Below are 19908 nucleotides of genomic sequence, written 5' to 3'. Positions count from 1 at the left end.
AGGGATTTGGTTGTGTCTTGTAGGCAGTGGGGGTCTGCTGAAGGGTTTTAATCGAGAGAATGCCATGATCAAGTGTGTAACTGGGGATGATTTGGAGCAGGGACAGGGAAGCCAGTTAAGAGGCTGGTTCCTGTCCAGGAGAGGAGTGATGAGGGCTGGGACCAGGTGGGGGAGGAGGTGGCGCCTTCCAGAGACACTTAGCAAGTGGACTCCACAATGTAACTGACCCAGGATTGGTGGGTACTTAGGCTGGGTTCCCCCCAAAGTAGACCCTGAGAACAAGATTTAGGTTGTAAGAGATTTATTTGGGAGGTGATCATAGGAAACCCTGATGGCAAAGTGAGACAGGGAAGGGAAGGAAGCCAATGCAAGGAGCTTAATGGACAGGTTAGTGCTGTGCACACACGAGGCTCAATCCTGCTGGGGGCTTGCAGAGACAGTGGGGAACAGGGCTCAGGGGGTCCCACTTAAAGGGCCGGGAAGCAGGGCACTCATCATCCAGTTCCCATGTGTCCTTGGCTAAGGGTTGCATCCATGTTTATTACCCATCTGTGTGGTCTGCAAGTCTCCTCCTCAGGCAGGGTTTAGCTGAGGAGTAACCAGAGGTAGAAGAGCAAACAAAAAAGCAAGTAAGAATAGACACCCAGAAACCCCGGGAGGCAGTTTCCGGGAAGGACATGGTTGGGGATGACAAATGCTGCTGAGTGAGGAAAGTGAAGATGGGACAGTGTCCAGTGGGCACTGAGGAGGCCATGGGGCCTTGGGGGAGCATTTCAGTTGAGTGGTGGGAGCAGAAGTGAGAGAGCAGAGGCAGCTGTATGACGTTTATGAGCAAGGAAGTGTCAAGGTCACTGTGGCATTTTAGATTATTCTGGAACTGGTGTGCAAGATCAGAGAGAGGAGAGGCCACAAGGGGGCTGCAGGAGGCATCCTGGGTCCTGACCTGGAATGTAGCGGTGGGCATGGAAGGGAAGAGACAGACGGGTGGCAGCTTGCAAGGAAGACTTGATAGGGCTCAGAGTCGCTAGGCTCGGGGTGAGGGGTGGGGGCGTTACATCTGCAGTGGCTGTCAGGGCAGCCCCGCCGGTCACACGTTGCTGGGAGCCTGCTGACTCGGCCATATCATGAACGCACGTATGTGTTCCAGGGCTGAGTGCTGCCGTTCTTGACGTACATGGTCGCTGCTGTCCTCCTACTGAGAGGATGACCTTGGCCGTGCTCCTGATCCTTCTGAGGCTTTTTCCTCTGTGTGGAGGCCATGAAGACACCTACCACGCCCACCTGAGTTGTGAGACGCAAACAGCTGATCCTTCCAAAGCACTGCGTAGGCTGTGATGACTGGTGCCGGTTTTTCACTGTGGCCAGAACAACCATCAGAGCCTGCGTCTTTGGAGGGCCCAGGGTGGGTCCCCTAGAGCTGGCCCTGATTCTCTGCTCGCTGGACTTTGAGCCCCCCAGCTGCTTCCAGAAGCACCCCACCCCTACCAAGTCCTTCTGGAAGCACCAGTGTGTGCTGACCTTGGATGCTTCCACCTCAAGGTGGACAGGCCTGGCTGGATGGCAGCCTGTGGACAAAACTGACCAACCAGCAGGAGCCTTTTCTTCTCTTTCTTCTTCAATTCAGGACTGATCTGCAGGCAGGGAGGTTATTAAGTCTGATTTGCTGAAATACAACAGCACATTGACTTTGTAGCTACCAGTGCAAATTCCAGGTGAAGATTGGATACCCATTGTGGGGTGATGGCATTTTAATTATGTGTATTTAGTTTGGCTAAGTTTTGGGGGCCTGGTGCAGAGACCCAACCCCAGTGCTCCTCCCAGCTCTTCCCTCCCCCTTAAGTCCTGTCTGTCCCCATCAGAGAAATGTTACACCCGTTGCCCAGCCCTGTGCTGCCTCAGGGATCTGGGAGCTGAGCAGTTGGGGGTGAAGTTGAAGACGACTCTGGGCTTGTATCTGTTTCCGATCCACTACCCCCCCCCACCCGCTTTCTAACACACCCTTGTCCCTTCCTCTCTGCTTCTTTCTCACCCTCTTTGAACTGTTAGTGACCAGCCTTCCGCCAGCTTTTCTTTCTGTCATTTTTTCCCTCTTCTGGACTCAGTTTTCCTCACCCCTCTGTCCTCTCCATTAACCTGCTGTTTAATCTGGGGCAAGTCACTTACCCTCTCTGAGCCACCGTCCTCTGATTTATAAAGTGAGGGGGTTAGACTAATCGGTGTCAATGATCCTTTAGTGTGGCTGTGAGTCTTCCCGGTGTCCCGCCCTCTTCCCTTCCACCTGCCTTCTCCTCCCTCTTTTGTTCTCTCCCTCTCACTTCTTGGCTTCAATTGCTTTTTTGTGGCCAGCCTGCATTTGGGCCAGGCAGCAGTGATGAAGGCTGGGAGCAGGAATTTCCCTTCCCCACAGTTAGGGCGGGGGCCGGGGCTGCCTTTTCTGATCCCTGAGCCTTCCGCAGGAGATGGATTTAGTGGAGAGCTGCCTCGCTCCCCTCTGCCAGAGCACCCAAGTAATTGAAGAAAACATGAATGTTAATGATGCATTTAGCATTTGGAAGTTAGAGGGGTGATTAATATGTTGTAAGTTGTATATTAACACCTTCACAGTGGCATAATGAAGACAAAATATACACTCGGAGATGAGATTGTTTATTCTTGTGTGCGGACTCCTGGTTCCTGGCCCCCTAAGCCTCAGGAAACGTGGGGTTGCTGTGTGTGGTCGGTGGGGGTGGCGGGGGGACAGCTTTCTGGCATCACGGTTCCTGATAGTGAGCTTCCTACCTGAGTGGAGGGCAGGAGCGTGGCAGGCAGGGGACGTGGGGTCAGCAGGGGACGGGATGGTGGAGGACACCATCCATCAGGGCCAGCACGTCCAGAAGACAAGGTGGCATGTTTTTCGTGGCCCATGGAGCTGACTCTTACGTTTTCGAAGGAGCTACAGGATGGGGTGGCTGTCTCCAGATCGCATCCACTTCAGAGAGGGTGAAGGGAAGGAGGACACGAGAGAGAGGAGCCCTCTGCCGCGTCTCGGGCTCACCAGCTCTGGGGATTTGCCCCCTTGTGCTGGGGAGGCCTATTCTCTGGGACTCAACAGCCCTGCTAAGTCACAGGCTGGGCCCATGCAAAGCATGTGGGTGGGGACCTCTGACTTGCCTCTCATTCCACAGTGATGCTGGTCAGGCCTTTTAGAACCAGAGTGGGAGACTGTCTTGAAGAGCACAGAGTGTAGAAAGAACCTCTAGGCCATGTCTCGTAGTTTGCGATTAGAAGTGAGAGGGAGGGGCTTTGTTTTGGGCTCACAGCCTGAGAGGACTGGAGCGCTGAGACCAGGGCCCCGGGGCTCCGCGATGGGGTCGCTCCTTTGGCTGCGTGGAGCTGTGGACAGTTCAGTTGTCCAAGAGGCCGAGGAGGAATTCAGCTATGTGCTCAGCCCCAGATTTCCAAAGTCTGGGGCAGTGGGTGGAACAGGGGCAGATCTGGACCCCAGCTCTGCCACTTGCTGGTTGTGTGCTGTGAAAGTCATTCCATCTCTCAGGTCAACCCGTTTCTCAAACAAGAATTATTGTAACATTTAGTACATTCGTGCAGTTGTAAGGATCACTAACATCCTAAACACACGTACTTAAAAATGATTAGAGTTGATGTGTGTGTGCGTGTGTGAGAGAGAGAAAAAGCAAGAACGGTTTTTGGCACAAAACAAGGCAGGCACTCAGAAAATGACAGTAATGACGGTGTGTTAGAAATCTCGTTATTGTCACCGTCGTCATGTGCTTCTGTGGCCGCAGCCTGCACACCCACCTCCTACCTGTCCTTCGGAATCCAGCTGAGTCAGCACCTCCTTGGGGCACGTTCCCTCACCGCCCACCACCTGAGTCTGGACTCCACACCCTCCTGTGTGTGGTGCGAGTGCTTACCCGTCTGTGTTGTCCCTAGAATTTGTTCGTCTCTCTGTGCCATCTGAGCAGAGGCCGTGGCTCATTCTCCCCAGTATCCTCAGCACCAGCCTTTGGTAAATGTTCACTGAATGAATGAATGATCTCACTCCAGGCCTGGTAAGAAGCTGGTGGCTGTGAATATAGCTTCACATTGTCCAAGATGAATCATTAAGTGCTTTTGTGCTGTGCAGAGAACACCGTGCTTTGGGGTTTACAGCATCCCCTCCTAGCGCTGGGGAGCCTGTGCCCCAGCTGACCTCCTTACAAGGCCAATTGCAACTCATCCTGCTGATTCTGTCTTTTCTGAACTACTCCCAGAATACTTGGTTCATCTTCTTGGGACATACTTGTCATTTTACCTTGTTCTGTTGTCACTTGCCTACATAACCTATTTCCTCCAGGCTTTTTGGGGATAAACCCCATATCTACCCCTTTCAGACACCTCTCACCACTGTGAACTGCCAGGGTGTCCGCCTATGGTAGACTCTCCTGCTAATAAGGTCTACGTGTATTTCAGTGAATGATTGAATGAATGAATGATTTCTTACTGTGTTTCTAGTGCAGGAGCCTATTCAGCTGTTGCCTCATTATTTGGTATGCTAGTTTTTCTTCTTATCCAGAGTTCTAAGCTCCTAGAAAGTAAGGATCTTATTAAATACTTCTGTGTCCTCACAGTCCTGGGCAAATTATGTTTAATGGGTAATTAATTACTGATTGATTTCCTCAAATTCTCAATCCTATTCAGACTTTTGCAGCCAAAAAAAAAGAAAGTCTTCTTAGCCATGCTAAGGGGTGACGGTATTTGAAAGGGTTGACTAAGCCTGAGTCCCAGTGATGAAACATATGGTGTGTGGGATTCATTATGACAGGAGGAAATCCTGAGAGTTTTTCTGATCATTTCCTCGCAGGCGCTGATTACTTTAATGAAGGCAAAAGATCTCGGTTAAAGAGAATGATTAGACGTGACAACAGAAGGCGTGGATATAGCCCTCGTTAACAACCTGGTTAATTGAGCTGCCTTGTGGAGGATGGTCAGTGGCTTTGGGGACTTCCCTGTGATGTCTGTGGAAGGAAGGGATGGGATCTCTGCTCCTACTGAGCCAGGCTGCGGCCCTGCCACGGCGCTGAGCTTCCACCGGGCGTGGAGTCCTGGGCTAGGGGCTCTTGGAGGCAGGGGGCCAGGAACACTGCAGAAAGAGAGATGACTGCTCACAACTTAGAGTCCAGGGAGGGGAGAGGGTCCTGCGCACATGACGTGAACCTGAGTGTTTGTGCAGGAAAAAAAAACGTTTCAAACCAACGACCTGCCCATAAGTAGGGCTCTGTGTGTGAGTGGTAGGGGGTGCCGGGATAGAGAGTCATTCGAGGCTGGAAGGGTTGGTTTCTGCATGTCATCTCAGACTGTGGAAACGATGGGCTGATAACTAACACTTATACATAGGAATGACTGAGGGAACTCAGTTCTGGGCTTGGAGAGACCTAAGTTTATAGCCAAGCTCAGCCACTGACTAGCTGACTGACCTCAGGCAAGTTATTTACACCCTTTGCTTCTTCATCTCTTGCATGGGGTATCATAATAACCATTTCTCTGGCTTTTTTGCAAGGTGACATGGCTCCCCACCTGGGACTAGAACCCGGGTCTTGTCAATTCATGGGCTACACTTTTTACACATTATAGCTGAGGGAAAGGGGACTCTGTCTGTTTAATTAGCTGGTGTTGGTAGAGCTTTAGAGATACAAAGCTCTAGATAAGAGTTAATCCTCTTAATCTGTGTAGGGCTGACGTGTGAATGGAATACACAAGGCTAACAGCACTGGGGGAATTGACCAGGAGGGCAGAGCAGCACAAAGAGACACAGAGAGAAAGAGAGTGATTGTGTGTTTGTGCATGTGTGTGCACACAAATTTGTATGTGTGTCTGTGCACGTACACACATTGTTTATGCTCCGTTCAGGGATGTCGCAGAAGTGATGGGTAGGATTAATGAATCAGATGGGACTTGGAGGAGATGCTCCCCCCCAATTTCTTTGCATCCCACAGATTCTCTAATTCTCTCCTGGGTTGGAAGGTGACCCCAGGTTCTGGGGCAGGGAAGCTCCTAAGTTCTTCATGCACAGCTGCGTAGTCCACGCAAGGAGCTGAATAAGAGCCTGGAGCCAGGTGAGCTTGTCGCATGCTGCCCTGCTCAATGTCTCAGGATGCTTGTAACATTTCAAAACTGGCCTGATGAATCCTTCTGGCAAAGTTACCAGCCCTATGATAGCCTGGATTTGGGGGCTTCTGTGAACTGAGGGACATTTTGTTCTGCTTTGGCTCAGAGGCGGCGGACGGTCTGTTTTCTCCCAGGAGCTGGGATTTTGGTCTTAAGTTATCAGTCAGTTCAATCCCTCCTCTGTTCCCCCCTCCTCCCCATAAGTAGGCTCCACCCACATCCTCACTAGCTTCCTTCTTCCTTCCTTCTTTCCTCCCACTGCTGGTGGTGAGGACAGGCGCTGGCCTACACTGGGTTAAGCTGACTGGGGATGAAGATACAAGTACAAGTAGTTACTTGGGAGGTGATCCTAGGAACTAATCATTTGCCTGAGAAGCGAGACAGCAAAGGGAAAGAAGACAACAAAGCAGGTTACAGGTTATCACTATGGGCAACCGGCACCCAGTCCCACTGGCGACCGAGGGAGAGAGTCCAGAGCATCCGACTGCAAGGTGTCCTGTTGGCCACTGGCCGGAGATTGTGACACATGGGGCCGGCCTGTGTACGCGGGCTGCATGGGCTCCAGGGACCAGACAGTTCTCAGGTGAGCCGCTGGTGCCCAAGGCTGGAAGCAGGGCCCCACGGCTTCTCCTGGCCACTCTGAACCGCCCTGCAGAGCGGACCTGTGCTTGGCCCACTGGGGTACATGCAGCTCCTGGGACTATAACCCACTCACAAGGAGATGCCAGCTACTGTCCAGGGTCAGGAGCATTTCTCCAATTTTTTCTCCTAAAGAGCCTGGCAGTGATCTAATTTGTGAAAACTACAAGCAAATTGTCACTGATGGAGGATTTCCGCGGATGCCAGGCACCACGCACAGTGCTTCTCCTGGACACCTCGTCTTGCCTCTATCGGGATCCTGTGACATAGAAGACATTTAAAAAAAAATAGGGTTAAAGAAATGGAAATTATTTTCCAGTTGAGGCAACTGAGGGGAAGAGTGACTTAGTGATTTGCCCCGGGTCACACAGCTGGTGTGAGGCAGGTTTGGGACTCTGACCGGCGCCTTCGCTCTGCCCTGGACCAGCTCTCCTGCCTCATCTCAGGATCTGGGTGCTTGCTTGTGCCAAATGGCATTTTGCAAAGTGCTGACAGGTTGGGTGGGCTGCTTCTGTGGGCCCCCTGTGTGGAGAGACACCCGAAAGAGCTTGACTCCATCTAAAAGCCTGTTAATTACTCCCCTGGAATATGGATTGATGGAGACCTGGGCCTGGGTGGATGGGAATTGCCTTTAAATCAGGCTCTGAAGAACATCCCAGCCTCTAGCCCTTTGATGAATTTGTCTCTGCCTGGCAGGGCCCGGCAGCTGCCTGGGCCCAGCTTCCCCCTCGTTTCCAGGAAGCCCAGCCGTGCCAGCACCTGCTTGTCACTCTCTCTGTCCCCGGGAGCCCCTGGAGGCCTTCAGGAACACATTCTACCTGTTGGGCCTGGCTGGCAGGACCTGGCACAGTGACTTTACCATCAGGCTTCGTGATCGTAGCTCATGGGCAGAGGACCCCTTCGCCCTGTTTAACTGGGTGCTTGTTTTCATTTAATCGCACAGCAGAAGACCCCCAGAGTAGAAGCTAGAGAACTTGACTTAAGTCCAAGTAACTGCTGTGTGTCCTTCTCTTTTCTGGACCTTAGTTTCCTCATGAGCTGGAGAATACAACCTAATATCCTTTCCAATCCCAGAGTCCCAGGAGTCGGGGAGAGGCAGGAGGTAACTGGGTTACAGAGAGGGCGGAGGGTTAATGGCTGATTTCAGATGCCAGTCTCCCTTGGGTCCCAGCTGGCTGCCAGCTGATGGTTCAAGTACCCAGGATCCTTAGAACAGTCCCAGAGACCTTGGACCCTGCCTGTCCTAGGAGCTTTAAAAAGGCTGGCCTTGGATCTCCATGGGGATAAGGGAAGGCGGGAAGAACGCGGAGCCCTGTGTGTGGTGGACAGGGCTGTGGATGCAGCCAGATTTGAGTCGGAGTCTGGGCCAGTCCCAGGAGCAGGGAGGCCAGTGGAATGGACCAGGCCTCGACGGACTGTACCTGCTGGGTTTCTGGACCAATAATCCCATCACTGAGGGATCCCCAGGAGCAGCTTAGCTGGAGCTCAGTCATTAAAGACGGCGGTGGAGAACAGAGCTTTCCTAAGGGGGTCTTGAGGAAGAAGCCTGTTGGATCGTTCTTTCAAATTGGCTGTGACAGACATGTCCCTCAAGGAGCCATTCTTAGCTCTCTCTCACCAGATGGAAGCTGGCTGTTTTGGTCCAGAGGATTGGACCCTCAGCTGTTCCACCAAGGTGGGTGGCCCTACAGTGCCTCTGCCCGAGGGTGCTGGGCTCAGCTAGTGTGCCCCAGTCTCCTCCCCAGCTGCCCCCACCCTCTCTGGCTGTAGCCTCTGTTTTCCCAAAGAAGAAAGCAGCATCCTTCGAGCGCCTGCTAAGTGCCAGGCCCTGTGCTCTGCTCCAGGAGATTCACAGATGAATCAGAGACCCTTCCCTCAAGGGCTTAGATCCTACAGGAAGAGACAGGACACGGTCAGATGTTCCCAGCATCTGTGGAAGATGGATGCAGCAGAGGAGGAAGTGCCATCGACTGGGATATAGTTGAAAATTCCCCAGAGGATGTACTGGGTGAGGGTGAGGATGGGTTTCTCTCTAGGGAAACTGAACAAGCAAAGGCGTGATGGCAGGATCGTGTCCCCATCCAGCATGGTGGCACTGGGGGGCGTCAGGCTAGATCTGTAGCCAGCATCCAGGAACAGTGAGCAGCTCTGGCCGGTGTGCAGAGTCTAGTGTGGTCAGTAGAGGGACTGGAGATGGGCACCCATGAGGCACTAAACCCCTCCCAAGGGAGGTCAGAGATCCAAAGGCCAGCACATGAAGCCAAGTCAGGACCTTGAGGGAGCAGTTTTCAGACATGAGATCAGGCTGCTCGGATTTTATCAGATACCCCTCTGCATCAGGAGATGAACCACTGCGTTTTCCATGTATTGAGCAAGCCTACCACACACTCTGATGAACTGTGCAAGGGATTCGGGACCCCCCTTCTGCATCAGGCAGTTTTTACTGGGCTTTTGCTCTGGGTTCCTTGGCCTCTGCTGGATTGGTCCGACAGGGTCCAGGAGCAGTAAGCGTGACTAGAGCAGCAAGTTCACTTAGGACAGAAATTCTCACCGAGAACCTTCTCTGAGTCCGCTGAATGTCAGCAAAATGGTATGTATATGTAGTCATGTGTGTGTTTCTGGGAAAAAGTCTGAAACTTTCAATCATATTCTCAAAATAGCCTCTTACCCCCTAACCAGTTAAGGTTTGGAACCACAGTAAGCTCTGTGAGGGTGGGGTTCTGTCTGCCTTGCCCGCCACCGCCTTCCCAGTACCCGTCTCAGCACCTGACCCTTGCCAGGGCTTGTCTTAGCCCGTTTGGGCTGCTCTAATAAAATGCCATAGATTGGGTGGCTTATAAACGACAAAAAATTATTTCTGTCACTTCTGGAGGCTGGGATGTCTAAGATCAAGGCGCCGGCAGATTTGATGTGACCATCTTTTTGCTATAACCTCCTTTGGTGGAAGGGGCCAGGGAGCTCTCTGGGACCTCTTTTGTCAAGAGGGCTCCACCCTCGTGATCCAGTCGCCTCCCAAAGGCCCTCACCTCCTAATACCAGTGACATTGGGGGTTAAGACTCCAACATACGAATCTTTAGAGGGAAACAAACATTCCGTTTATGGCAGTGCTTGATATGTAATTGGTTGAAGACTAGGTGATCAAAAGAAATAATGGTTCATGGATGGGGAAACTTTTAATGCAGGTGTGCACAGCCCTGTGGACAATTCCTTGTTTAGCTGGTTTAATAAACATCGATATGGCTCCAGTCATGAGCTGGGTATTGTAAGACTATCGCTGCTGCTGCCACCCCGTTTACGGGGCACACAGGATGCGCCAGGCATTGTGCTAAGCCCTTTACAAACATGATGTCACTTAATCCTTACAACAGTCCAGCGAAGTAGGCATCGTTGCCCCTCTTTTGCAGGTGAGGCTCAGAGAACAGCTCAGGCACTTGCCCACGATCACACAGCCCGTCAGTAGAAACGCTCTGAGTCCAACTCAGGTGTGACTGACTGCAAAACCTGTATCCTCAGCCATTATTTCAGGGCTGGGTGGCTCAGTGCTAAGAACAAGGTGTCCTCTAACCTCTCCCCTGTGTCTGCAGATTGGCTGAACTCCCTTTGGCTGAGAGATGCCATAGAGTGTTCTATACAGTCTGCCCGGCCCCAAGCCCCTGTCCACTGGGAAAGGAACAGGATCGCTCTGAGTCCTGGGTGAGGGTGGGAATGCTGCAGGGGTGGGCACTGGGAGCTGCAGGGTTGGCAGGGGACCCTGCGACCCCTCTCCCCAGGTCAGCCTTTCTCCCAGTCCTTTTTCTTGACTCTGATCGGCTGGCTGCTTGGAGTCCTGCAGGCCCTCCTACTAGACAGGATCGGGGGATCAGGCACTTGGAGCTGTCAGGGAGAAATATTGGAATCATTTCAACAGGTAATCAGAGGATATTGTGAGCTTGTTCAGTGCAGGGAAAGCTTGATGGCACAGAAACCCTCTCCCAGAGAATCACTGAGCGTTGCATCTAAGGGATTTCCTGTGGGGTGGACACCAAGGGGGCTTCCCTGGGGCCCTGCTGGTGGGACAGAGGCCTGGGCCGGAAGGAGGCCAACAGGAGTGGTGGCCAGTGTCCTAGGGGCAAATGAGAGGTTCGGGGGAGTTGGGGTGAGCATGCCTTTGCCTCTGATCGGGAGTTCAGAGATGCCATCTCAGTCATTTTCTAAGTATCATTGTTCTTCGTGGGCCTCAGTTTCCTTCTCTCTGAAGTGAAGGGGCTTGACTGCTTGACTTCGGTCAGTTCTGCCACCCCTGGAGGCTTCTCAGCTGGAGCATCAGGACAAAGAGCCTTTGTCACCGTTAACATGGGCCTGGGGTATAGCTCGTGCTTGTCTTCACGTAAATCTTGTTGTATTAGTAGTGGTAATAACCATGACAACAAGTATGTAACAACTCACATTCCCCGAGGATGCGGGACACGTGAGGCCCTGTGGCAAGGGCGCTATTTCATTTAACCCTCACCACAGCCCTGTTTTACAGATGAAGACTGGAGGCTCCGAGCCTGTGAGTGACTTGCCCCAGACCTCATAGCCTGTAGGGTGCAGAAGTGAGTTGCTTGCCTGGGTTCTTGATTCCAAAGCCGGCGCCCTCAAGCACTGACCACAATCTACAGCAAGAAATGCGTTTCGGAGCCCAACCCAGATTACCTAGAGACAGATGTAGACCTACCGAAAATGGTGCTGTGTGCTCTGACAGTTCCTGTTTTCCTTGCTTTGGGTGTTCCCTATTTTGGGTGTCACTATTGTTTTTGTTTCCTGTGGCTGCCATAAGGAGAGGCCACAAACTGGGTGGCTTAAAACAGCAGGAGTTTATTCTGTCACAGTTCTGGAGGCCACAAGTTCAAAATTGAGATGTTGACCTTCGAAGCCTCTCGAGGAGAGTTCCATGCCTCTTCCAGCTTCTGGTGGCTTCAGGGCAGCCTTGGCTTTTGGCTGTGTCCCTCCAGCCTCTGCCTCTGCGGTCACACGGCCCCTCCATTGTGTCTTCTCCTCTGTCTGTTTTATAGAGATACATGTGGTTACATTCAGGGTCCACCTGATAGTCCGGGAGAGGCCCTCCTCTCAAGATCTTTAACTTAAGCACACCATTTGCCATATAAAGTAATGTACGCAGGTTCTGAGGATTGGGACATGAACCTATGTTTCGGGGGACCACCATAATCTACGGTAATTACGGACTGGTGAGGTTTTACGTTCTCAGTACATTTCCATCAGTTGCCCTCATTCTTCCTCTTGAAGCTCAGACTGTCCCATGGTTGGCCAAGTGGGAGCCCCTTCAAGTCAGCGCCTTGTTCATCAGACCCCATTAGTCTAGGGGCACATCCTTACGCTCCAGCACAAGATGTCGCAGGCTTACCTGCTGTCCTCCTTCCCCCTGACCAGGAATTTCTTCAGGTCGCCGTGGTTTCTTTCAGTGGTGAGTGGTATCTCCCCCTGATACTGCCCATTCTATTCTGTTGGCATTAAAATTTTTTTCCTGATTGCAAGCTACTTAGTTGATAACTGGGCTGTATGGACTGCCACCCACAGTTTGAAAAGCACCACTCAGGGCTCTTCTGCCTTTCCTCTCCTTACCTTCCCCGCAAATTTAGGAACTTTCTTCGCATGTGAAGTACCCCCTAAAGCGGGCCCAGATCTCCACCCACTGGCTGTCCCATGATCGCGGGCCTGGGTGTGCTCACAGGGTCCCGGACACTCCATACTTCCGGCCCCCACCCTACCCTAGGGCCCTGCTTCCCTCCGGGCTTCAACTGTCCCCTCTCCCTGTCTACATTCTTCTCCCCCCTCCTTCCCCCTCTGCCCACTCCCCCCCATATCACTATCAGTCCTCTGCTTTGCCATTCTAAGAGGCTAATGTGAAAATTGCTCACAGATGGCACAAACAATATGGAAAAATCCTCTCTCTTCATCAGAGCAACACAAGATAGTGTTTTTAAATGATTAAATTGTTATGGCCAAAATTATGCTGAAATCCAAACATCATCTCAATGTGCTGCTTCAGCTTTTCATCAAGGGCTCCTGAGGCCCCCTTGGTGGTCCTCAGGGAGCAAAACCAACAGAAGAGTCCAAGAACTGGCTGCCCAGTCCTTTCTGTGGCCTTCAACCTGGGATCCTGTGGGACAGAAATCTCTGGGCAGTGTGGTTGCCTCCACTACAGCCCCTCACCTGTAGCCAGGTGTCAAACCGGTCCCCAGGCTAGGCTCTAGCCAACTTTGTCTTTGTTGGCCGCCCCATCTCCATCAGTCTCCTCATCTCACACCCAGGCTGTGCGCTCAAATAGCCCACCTGTACTGCAGGGCTTGTCCGGCCCTCCTCTCAGTGCTTGCTGGCCACCCCGCCTCCCAGAATTCCTTCTCTTTGCACCCTCCCTGGAGCCAGCTGGCACAGAGGGAGAAAGCAAACAGGATCAGGTCCTCCACAGGACATCACTTAAGACGGACAGACATTCGATCTCTCCCCCTCCCAGAGGATCCGCATTTGAGGGTGCCTTGGGAACTGCTCACAGCTCAGGGTTTCCTCCTTATCCATCAGCACAGAGCCTCATTTCCTCCTTCCTGGACTATGAAACAGCTCCCGCCGCCCCTCTCCCCACCTGCTGCCCTGGAAAGAAAGCTCAGAAAGCCACACTTAAATCAAGACAACTTCATGTATTCAATTACAGGGGTTTGGGGGAGGGCAAGGGGGAGGGACACAGAGGAGAAGAGCAGCGGAGGCTGAGGGAAAGGGCCCCGTCCTGCAGAAGCCGTGGGGGACTGCGAGCAGACTCTGTGCTTCGTCTCAGGTTAGGAATTCAGTGTTGCCGCCTCTGTCACTAACACTGGGGATGCTGATTGGTCAGCTCTTCAGATGTTCTTTCTCTTTAGGTCTTTCTGTCGCCCCTTTTAACAGGGACAGCTCCATCTGTCCCCTAGAGGCCACATTTTGGCCTGGCTTTCAGCCGACAGAAGTCCTATCTGGAGTGTGTTTCCTTATCTTCTCATCCCCAGTTCTAAGCAGACTGCCAGGGACATGGAAGAAACAGTGTGTGTGCGGGAGGGTGGGCGGACGGACGGGTGAATCAGCACTTCCAGGTGGAACCGATTCGTCAGCGGAGGAGACAGCGGCCTGTGGGAGTGCGGGGAGGTGTGGACGCTGGCCAGCCCTGCCCTGCCCCGGGCTCCGACAGACAGCGACTGCCCAGTCCCTCTCTGTTCGGGTCCTGCCTCTGATGAAGCGCTCTGACACAGTGTTTGAAAAAATATAAAAAGCCAAGTTCATCTGCTGGGATAGAATTACATTAAGGAGGATGAAAGTAAAGGCTTTTCATAGAAAGAGATCTCTAGGATAACTTGATGGAAAACTAATTATTTCAAAGTGCCCCCTCCCCCCCAAAAAAAGATGCTTTATAAAGGAATTCATTTGGGGAATCATGAAAACATTATGTGTCTCTCTTTGAGTCATTACAACTGTTACTGACCTAGAGGGTGACTGGCAGTCCACAAAAGGGGGGCTTTGGTTCCCTCCCCGCGTGCTGGTGACAGAGGAGGCAGGGCTGCCACAAGGGGAACACAGACCAGGGAATGGAGAGCGGGTTTAAGTTACTCCGATGAGGCACCAGGAAGAACGTGACGGCATTTTACCTGTTTTTGGCGTAGACACTTTCTTGGAAGGAAGCTAATGAGCTTCCCTTACTGTTGGAAGAGAGAGTGACATCTCCTCTGTAAGGTGGGGGCCGGGGGTGGGAGGGTGAGTGGCAAGCTGTTCAAGAGGTTGTGCTGTTTCGAGGCCACACAGGGTGGTGGTTGTAGGACACTGTGTCCTATGCATTACCCTCTTTCTGTTGAGACACCAACTCTGTTTCTAGGTGCTCTCACTCCTCAAGGTCACCTTGGTCCAGGCTTTTCCAGGCCCCTAAATACCCCCAGAGTTCACTCAGTCCATCCCTTTATCTGAACCCCCGTTTGGATCAAATCTCAAGGACTCTGCAGTTGCTCCCCATTCATTGCTCTGGACCCTGGTAGTCGGGAAAGCCTCCTGCTGCTCTTCCAGCCCATTCCTACATGTCCAGGGCTCATCAGGACGACGGTAGAGACGCATAGCCAGAACTTCGTAGGGCAGAAGAAACTAGAACCTTCTGCCTCGTGGTCTGTTCTGAAGAGGCATCTGCCTGATGCAGTCAACAGAGAACCAGTCCTAGCGGTGAGGACCGTGATGGTGAGCATGCCCAGTCCTGATGCGCCACCTGGAGGCTCAAGGTTCCTCCCCTGCCCAGGGCCCAGGGCACGCCGGTTGGTGGCACCTGAGAGGAAGGGGCCAGGTGGAGGTGAAGACTGGTCCTGTCCATGTGATCTTGTCTTGGGAGCCCCTGGGTCGGTCCTGGGGATGCACGTGGGCTTGTGTGGTTCCGTGTCCCATCTATGACATGGTCCGCTTTACTTACTGTGGAATCCCCAGGGAGAGCACATAGTACTTATTTCATTAATAGTCACTAATATTGGTTGGTGAATGAACATTATGGAGCCCAGCTGATCTGGTCCTTTATTTGTAAGAAATTACAGCACTCGCCGTTATTTCCCAACTGGATTTTGGTGGGAGCCCTCACTGGCCTGGTCTTCCCCTAAGGAGAAGGTGCACAGTAGGGTGCAGGGAGAGCCCAGGCCAGGGGTCATGAACCTGGATTCTCTTCCTGGCTCTGCCTGTTGCTGGCTCCGTGAACCCAGGCACTTGGCCTGAGTCTCTGCAATGAGGCAGGTGTGACTCTGCTAGTTCTTTCAAGTCCTGGACTTTCCTCTCCTCCCTGTCCCTTCCCTACACCATCCTGTGCCTCCTGAGCCAGCCCGGGAGATGGAATGAGGCCCGCAGGACCAGCTGCACGGAGCCTCCTCCCTCCTGTCTCCACCTCCTGCTTCCCTTGCGTAACTGAGGTCTTGTTCCTCCTCTGATGACTCCTTGCACACAGCCCGGGGCTGCCTGGCAGCTCCCCGAGGCCGAGTCACCTCCTGGGGAGAAAAGCTGCCTGTCCCGAGGGGCGGGGGCTGCTGGAGCAAAGCCGTCAGCCTGGCTGCTGTCGCCTTGGTCACCGGGCCATGGGTGGTACGAGCTTGTAGCTTGGGGACACCTGCTGGAGCTGAGCATGAGCCTGGCTGGGCAGAGAGGGTCCCTCCAGAGCCGTCCCCATCTGGCCACACTCTCCCCAGTCCCAGCGTGGACTCATTTTTCCAGTCATACCACATTCCCTGAGGAATCAGTGTTGAGGCAGCTTCCAGAGAAAATCCCCGAGCTCATGTCAGGGTGCTGCCAGCAATTTGCTGTGCCCCTTATTCTCCCTGGGCCTCAGTCTCCTTATCTGTAAAATGGGCCCAGGAACACTCCCGATGGAGATGGTAAGAGGCAGAGTTTGTGAAAGTCCTTTGAAAAGTGCAAAGGGCTATGATCAGCATGCAGCCTCGGGGGCCTGCGATAGGGGAGCTAACAAAGTGCTTGAGGGTGAGGGCACCCTCCATGGAGGGGTGTAAAGATGGCTCAGATGTGGGGAGAGACTTGGAGGCTTGCAAACTGGTAGGTGGAAGGAGATTGAGCGAGCTCTGTCCTCATCACCTGGCCCTTCATCCGACATCTCTGACTCAGGCCACGGATCCGAGTGCCGACTTCTTCTCTGCTTGGAGGAGTCATTAATTTTGCCCCAGAAATATATCTTCAGCCCATGGCACCAGGAGACCCCAGTCACCCCCGACACCACCTACTGCCTCTTAGCTGCACTTCCCTTGGCAAAAATAAGGAGTCTGACTCTTGAGAATCTGCTTCTTTGGTGTTTGCTTGGCCTTTCTGACTGCCACACGTCCCTCTGGGTAAGAGCTCCCTCTGGAGATTGTAGGTTCACAGACCCAGGAATGGTGTTCCCGGGGTCCACCTGCCAGCTCGTGGCCCGTGCAGAGAGGGTCCCATGAAGGTGAAAGCCCAGGATGACAGAGAGGTCATTAGCCGTTTCCCTGGGGTTCTGGTCCGTTTCACCAACGGATGGATGGAGGAGGAGGAGGGGGGAGATCAGCTTCTCGGAGGCCTGAGGAAGGCTTCTCCGCTGGACCTGGGTGGGTCCTGGGGCCTTGGCAGGTGTCTGCTCTAGCTCTTGTGGTAGAATACTTCTTCAGAGAGGGTGAGAAATCCCACTCTCGGTTCTCTCGGTTTTCTCTAGACCATGAAAAATAAATGTGAAGTAAAGAGGGTTTCAGGGAAAGATTTCTCCTTCATCCATCCCTTCCTTCCTTTCTTAAATTTTTATTAAGCAAGACTTACACTGCGCTGGAATGCTGAGTATGAAGAGTGTGTCTTGGGACAGCACAGCACTGTTTGAGGATTAAATGAAATAAAATAAAAACGGCAGACGGCTAAGTTCCTCTAGAACATGTGCCCCTGCACACACGGTAGCCATTGTCATTCCCGCTGCTGGTGCCCCGCTCTGCCCTCGTCCTCACGCCTTCGCAGCTTCCCTGCATCTCCCTCCGGGCCACGTGTGCACCTGGTTGTGTGCTCAGGCCTCTGGCCAATCGCCTCTCTCCGAGCAAAGAAGGCCAGAGCGCCTCAAGCAGGTGTGAATTAAACTCGGCCTCCCTCCTGCTCTGCTCCAATTGTCCTCTGAGGCAGAAAGTTTCCCTGCTAGGCCACCGCTGTTTGTATTGACAGCTCCAGTCACCTTTTCCTCCCAGCATCCCCCATGCTGGGCAGGTGGGGAGCTGGCCTTTTGCTGGGACAGAGGGGATGCCGGGCCCTCAGGGGCAGCGTCTGCCCGCCCCCTCTGGAGCCTGACATTTTGTCTGTACCAGGCTAGATGCCTCTTTGCTAATTGGGCCTGTCCCAGGCTGTCCTAGTGTTAATCCAGTAGCATTGAACTTGCAGGTGGACTGGCAAAGCTTCAGTGCAGAGTGCCCAGCCCAGAGATGAAAGGCACCTGGCATAGTATGGTGGCGGGGCTGCTGTGGGCCCAGAGCAGGGAGGGTCCCTTCCCAGGGAGGGCCTAGGACCCCCGCTGAGCTCATCACGCAAGTAAGGTGGGTGGGAAGGCTGCCTCTCTCCCCGCCCAGCTGCAGGCTGCAGCCACTCCTCTTCACTACCTTTTACGGCCCTCAGGTCCTCGGGCGCCTGTCACCTGCCAGCCTCCGGGATCAGCAGAAGGCCCTGCAGCCCAGGCGTGGAGCTCAGCCCCTCGGGAATGGACCCGCCAGGCCTCCAGTAGCCGGCTCTGTAGATCAGACAAAAGACTGCCTGCCCTCTTTGAGGTGTCCTCCCGAGTGCTCCTGAAACAGATCGAAACATGCTTGAAGAACAGTGAACCAGAATCTCTTTGGGTTCCATGTGCTCCTGGCAGCCTGCTGGGAAGGGGAGGCAGTTGCGGCTTTGAAGCCACATTCTGCCAATGGATCCGCCCAGCAGCCATCTCCAGCCTTCCATGCGCTGCCAGGAGAAAGTGACACCCGAAGAGAAGCCAGCTTCTGACTCCTCTGCCAAGGGCACCGGGCTGGGCTCTGGGTGGCTGGGACCCTGTCTTGGGAACTTTAGGTAAGGAAGAAACCCTGCTGGGAGGGAGGTTTTATTATGGACCATGAGTGCATATCGTTTGGGGCCAAAATGATTGGACTAGCTTTGCTGGCTTCAAAATTACTCCAGCCCCTTTGGTGCAGGCACACTGGGGACTGGAGGGGCAGGGCTGGAGGGGCAGGGCTGGAGTGCCGGCTGTGGGAGCTAGGCAAGGCCTCCTTTTCTCATTGGACTCGTCGCTTTATCTGTAAAATGAGACTGTGGCCCCAGGTGACCTCCCGGTTCGTGGAGAAGCACTCTGGCCAAGGAGACAGGAGCGTGCCTGGTCTGCAGTGCTGGACGCTCCTGGGTCCGGGATCCAGCTTGCCCCCTTTGCAGGCTGGGCACCTGTCTCGGCCTCAGCTCTCTCGTGCGCAGAATGGGTCTCAGGGCTTTTGTGGGAATTGATAGAGGTGCACGTGGAGCACCTCGCACGGTGCCTGGCCCTCAGCGCTCAGCCCGCGCCCGCTGTCGTGTCTGCTTCCACCGTCACTGTCGTTGTCATCATCCTTCCTGTTCTCACAGTGTTGGCTCTGCAGCTGGTTGGGGGTTCCAGAGCTCCTCTCAAACCTTAAACTGCACACAAATCACTTGGCGACCTTGTCAAAAGGCAGATTCTGACTCAGTACGCGTCCGCGTTTCTCCCATGCTCCCTGGTGGGGCCACTCTCTGTCTGCGGGCCACGCTCTGGGCGGCCTGCCTGTGGCTGCAACGGCCTGGGCATCTGGGCACGGCAGGGTGGATGTGCCATCCGGGGCTGGCCTCCGGGTAGTGGGAGCCTCGTAGGGTTGAAGAAGAGACGTGAAGAGTGTAAGTTCAGAGGCCCCATCAGCAGAGGAGGGGGAGAGAGGGCAGAGGCCCTGCGGGCTGTGAGGTCGGAGGCTTCCTCCTGGCTGATGTCATGAAAGAGGATTGGAAGATGTTCCTTTCCTTGAACTCCTCACTTTCTCATAATTCAGAGCCGATCATATGATTGCCGCCCGAGTCTGGGGCCTGTCTCTCCAGTTATGCTGAAAGCTCTTTGAAGACGAGGGTCTGGTCTCACATTCCTCCTTACCCCTCAGCTCCTAGGCTCCAGCTCGGCTTGTAGGAGGCACCTGGGACATGTCCTCCCAGAGCCCCGACCGTGGAGCTTGGCAGGAGGACGTTGGCTTTGCAATCAGGTGGCCGTGTTGCACAATTGTGTACTGTTGTGCAGCAGGCGGGGGCAGCTCCTGAACGTGTCCGACCCTCATGTGGAAAAACAGCAACGGCAGAACCCACCCCCGAGAGTTATCAGGGCTGCTGGAGACGAAGTATGCCCAGGGCCCAGCTCGGAGTGGGCCTTCGGTACCCCATTGCTTGCTCCTTTTGCCTCCTCCTCATCTCCTTTCTTCGCCTTCACCCATATTCTCAAGTTACAGAGCACCCTTCAAATCCTGGGGCCACTTAGAACTATGGGCTCATCCCAAGGGTTTCATGATGCTGGCCCGTCCTATCTCCAGGTTAGTGCCGGGCTGTGAAAATAAAGGTCTAAAACTCGTCCCTCTTTTCCCCAGTCCTCCCTG

The 19908-nt window shown here is 53.6% G+C and overlaps 1 protein-coding gene across 6 annotated transcripts in view; it reads left to right on the top strand.

Moving 5' to 3' along the window:
• Positions 1 to 19908, top strand: part of GRIK4 (glutamate ionotropic receptor kainate type subunit 4) — a 387436-nt gene that overhangs the window by 76239 nt on the left and 291289 nt on the right. The window contains exon 1 of one of the 6 annotated variants that reach the window (XM_032472704.1): positions 5892 to 6092. The exons of the other annotated variants lie outside the window; for them this stretch is intronic. The gene's annotated coding sequence lies outside the window, so the exon portion shown is untranslated. Of the gene's footprint in view, positions 1 to 5891; positions 6093 to 19908 lie in introns of those variants that run through there. 6 annotated transcript variants of the gene reach the window in all.

This window comes from Camelus ferus, chromosome 33 (assembly GCF_009834535.1).
Source record: "Camelus ferus isolate YT-003-E chromosome 33, BCGSAC_Cfer_1.0, whole genome shotgun sequence".
NCBI lineage: Eukaryota > Metazoa > Chordata > Mammalia > Artiodactyla > Camelidae > Camelus > Camelus ferus.
The sequence above is the reverse complement of the archived record's forward strand: the minus strand, read 5'-3'. Positions and strand labels throughout refer to the sequence as shown.